At 34.2% G+C, this 4,602-nt stretch overlaps 1 protein-coding gene and 1 long non-coding RNA gene across 16 annotated transcripts in view; both read right to left on the bottom strand.

The window, feature by feature from the left end:
- The window catches only part of LOC105495829 (neurexin 3), a 1,710,602-nt gene that overhangs the window by 620,836 nt on the left and 1,085,164 nt on the right, over positions 1 to 4,602 (bottom strand). The window lies entirely within an intron of this gene.
- LOC105495825 (uncharacterized) overlaps positions 1 to 4,602 on the bottom strand; it is a 124,768-nt gene that overhangs the window by 2,832 nt on the left and 117,334 nt on the right. The window lies entirely within an intron of this gene.

Raw genomic sequence — 4,602 nt, forward strand, 5'->3', positions numbered from 1 at the left:
CCAGATTTTCTCATGGCATTGTGAGAAAATATCAATAAAGTGTAATTATTCTCTTGCTGGGCCTTATGTGCAGTAAATTTCCAGATAACCAAATTTTAAACAAGTTGAAAATGTCAGAAGGAACATTATTTTGGAGGATCTGGTGTTTGGGGTCTTCAGGTAAAAATTAGATATGCTAATTCTCTACAGAATCAAAAGATCTTCTGAAAAGAATCTTATTACTGCATTTCAAATGATCTTAGGTAACTCTTTTTTTTTTAACCCAATGCACTTATGAGAGAAATCTGGTGATGATGAGTATAATCTTTACTCAGAGTCATTCATTACAGATTTACATATCTATATCTAATCATTTTGCTTCATGATTATTTTTCAATAAGGCTTGAGTAAATCAACTCTGGATTAAAGATTCACTGTATGTCTTTACTTGTCTCCTGACCTATGCTTTTCCTTACTACAATTATTTTTCTCTGAATGAACTTTTTTACTCAAGCACAATCTGTGTTGACAATGTCCTAACTGTAGATAGAGAATGCAAGTGAATAGGTGACAGGAAGGCAAGTGCAAGAATGCAAGAATGACAGAATCAATTCAGAACCAGTCAGTGAATGGGATCATAGACACAGATGTAAGGTATGGGTTAGAAATGAGGACACCTTCTTTCAACTCACTAGGAGGCATTTGCCCAAAGGTCAGGCTTTAATCCACATTTCATTCATTCTCTGGTGGAGGGAAGTAATAGTCATTTCAATTAGCCAGGCAGGATCAGAGAGGTTACTTATTGACCCAAATCTCACAGCAAGTCAAAAGGAGATAAGGTTGCTTGACCCTATCACCAGTATTTTCCTTTTATCTACTTTACTGTCACATAGTTTTTATGTTACACTCAGAAGTAGGTTTTCTCTCCTTTCTTACACAAATATAGGTATGCTGTCTTTCACATGACAGGAGACATGCTCTGAAAAGTTGGATGTGAATTGATCTCTCATAAATCAAATACTGAAGAGAAGACTAACAGAACTGGCAGACAAGGGAGAAGGAGGAATTCGTTCAATTTCAAGTTCTAAAAACATACATAATATATTTTCAAAAAATGTTCAATGTTTTAAACAATTATTTAAAATAATATTTGAAGACACTTGAGAAACTCAAATGAAAAGGAGACTCACATAAAGTACAAAGTAACTCATTAATGTAAGTAAACACTCTTGTTTAGTTAGATTTCCCCAACCTACATTTTTTTTTCCTAGTGTAGTATTTCCCAAATTGTGTTCCCAGGAGCTAGATATTAACAAGTATTCTGTAAAGGAATATTACAAAGTGAATGGTCAAATGAATTTGGGAAGTCTTAAATAAAATATTAAAAGACGTATTTAATACAAGACTTCACAGAACATTTAATTTGCTAATATGCACTGTGAATATTTAAGAGAGAGGGAGCAGTATTAAAAAGCTACCCAGGCCGGGCACCGTGGCTCACGCCTGTAATCTCAGCACTTTGGGAGGTTGAAGGCAGATCTGTCTCTACTAAACATACAAACCTTAGCCAGGCGTGATGGCAGGTGCTTATAATCCCAGATACTCGGGACACTAAGGCAGGAGAATGGCTTGAACCCCAGGAGGTGGAGGTTACAGTAAGCTGAGATCATGCCACTGCACTCCAGCCTGGGCAACAGAGCCAGACTCTGTCTCAAAAAAAAAAAACAAATAAAAAAATAAACAGCTACCTAATATGTATATATATTATTAATTAAATATATATGTTTGTATATATGTATAGAATTAAATATATAATATGTTTATATATTTATATATAACATAAAATATATTTAAAATATATAACATAAATATATTTCATATATATTTATATATAACATATAAATATATTTAATATATTTTTATATAACATATAAATATATTTTATGTATAAATATATTATATATATATTTATTTATTTACCATTGAATATGTTCCCTGATTTTTATTCCCAAGGACCACTCCATAGGACAGATATTTAAGGGAATGTATACTGGGAACCAGCAGTCTAAAGATCTTTTTCTCTTAGTGATACCTCAAATATGTCAGCAATTAATGTATCCAATGCTGGCCTGAAGGTGCAGTCCCAGTAAGCACATTTTTGTTTGTTTGTTATGAGTGGAAATATCCTTTAGGTATCAAATTAAGAAGGCCCTATTCACTCCCAGAGTTGAAAGTTCTATTTCCTTTATAACAAAAATAACATTGCTCAAAACAAATGTTTTAACGTTTCAAAAGTATTTTCTCTCAAAATTATTTACATCCTTCCTTCATGTCAGGCCTTTCATTAAGGCAGATAGCATCCAGTTCAGACTTGGTTTGATCTAAAATAATATTTAGAAAAAATACAAAACCAAACAAATAAAACTTAAACATGGGTACTTCAAAAGGGTCTCTTAATTGTTACTCTTAATTAAACTTTCTAGGAACACCATGGGACTTTTCTCTAGAATTTATCTGGAAAAGCTTGCCAAATTTAAGTCTAATCCTCTTGTTATAGAGTTTCTGATCAACAGACACACACACACACACACACACACAGCAGTTATACTACAGTAAAAATTTCTGGACTACTGCAATTTTCAAAGGAACTGAAGTTATTCCAAGAGTTTTCTGAGGTAGAATATGATCAAGTTTCTCTACATGGCAACTGAATTAACTGGAGTTCATTATAGGCTCTTAGAACCAAATCACGGATTACTGTATGTTTATCTGTGTCAAAGCCCACGTGATATAAAGACCAGCACAAGAAGGCAACAGTAGATTAAAGAGGATCTTGCTAGGCTAGGCAGCACTGGGCATATCAAGTTGTACTAGACTGTATGTGAATGAACTTACCAGCACTTTCCCACTGAACCCTGAGCCCCATTTAAATTTTCATATTCAGCACGTTGCACACAGTTGACCTCACCATATGTTTATTGAAGGGTAAATGTAGTCATGAACTAGGGATGAAAGAATTCCACCTAGATTAACAGTCTTAGAAACTAAATCTCTAATGAGATTTCAAGGCAATAAAGGTGGTTGGAGTGCTGTGAAGACTTGCTGCTAGAACTTACTAGTAAGATTGACTAACCTATGTTTTCAGAGAAATGTAGCAGAATTTATGTGACAGAATATTCATGAGGATTAATTAGCTCATTTTGGGAAGGTACTTTGAGATCCCTGGAGGAAACATGAAAAGATTTTAAGTAGTTTATATTTAATGAATCACTATCTCAGTTATCTAACTAGACTGTCTCAACTGCTACAGTATTTATTTTGGTGCATAATAAATAGTTATGCATGTATGACAACCATTATACCTAGCACATTATGTCATAGGTTTAGATTTTACGCCTTGTACTTGATGAGGTGCTACAAGAAAACTTTAAGGTAGAGGAAAGTTGGATTCTTGCACTTGGTTTGTGTATCTGCAGGATGCTGATGGTGAAAATTCCTTCCTGACCATTGTGGGTAATCAGTTTATTCCCTGAAGCATGAGATCTGATTGCCTTTATCTGTACTTCACACACATGCAGTATATTCGATCTGTCACCCTAACTGAAAGAAATTCTGATGTGGTACGTGAAATTTAAGGAATTTCTCAAACTAGAAAGCCAATGTCACTAAAAGTGAGCAACCTGTAAGGGAATTGTAGGAAGATGTGGTACTCTAATATATTTAAGAAGCTTGATATCCAGGAAATATGAAGCATTTTTTTTCCACAACATTCAAAAGAGAAGAAAACTATATTTGGGGCTGGGTAATTGATATGGATTTTTAAACTTTTAAGAATGAGATTCTGTTCTGAATACAATTTCAAGCTAATATACACCTACATATCAACTCACTCATCCTGCATTTTGTTCCTTAAAAACTGACCTTAAAACGTGTTTTAACAAGGCTAGATTAAATAAATGGGGATGAACTTGGAGCACACACACACACACACACACACACACACACAGAAGTGGCAAGGGGCAATGATTCCGGATGCCATGGGATCAAAACTGACAGGCTCAATTTTCACAGCCACAGCCAGACAAATGCAGAATCAAATCCAGATTCTAATATTCTGCTGCCATGTGACCTGGACCAAATTACTTATGTTTCTCAAGCCTCAGTTTTTACCTCACAGCATATCAAATATTTTTTATGTTCCCTCCCTTTCCAATTACTTCCCCAGGTGTTCATGCCCTTATATGAGACCAATAAAGTAGTAGCTAGTTAAAAATTTTAATACTAAGTATTTTAAAATTTTCTTTTGCACTTAGCTGTTGAAATCTTAACTTCCCTCTCCTATCACCCCCTAGACCTACCCTACCATCACCAGTTTAACATTTTATTTCCAAAGAAATGGTCATTTTAATTGCCCCAAATAGAAGACTACTATTTCATAAAACAAAAGGCTGCTGACTTACACTTTAAAAGTAGATTATCTATTCAAATCAAAGCATGTTTCTACGATAAGCTAAGCAACTGCTAGTAGTGACAAAATTGAGAAGTTCTTCCTTTTGCTAAATTAGCAGAGAAATCAGAATATATTGACTATTTAATCATTGAATGTCTCTGACTCTTACTTAC

This window comes from Macaca nemestrina, chromosome 7 (genome assembly GCF_043159975.1).
Source record: "Macaca nemestrina isolate mMacNem1 chromosome 7, mMacNem.hap1, whole genome shotgun sequence".
Lineage (NCBI taxonomy): Eukaryota > Metazoa > Chordata > Mammalia > Primates > Cercopithecidae > Macaca > Macaca nemestrina.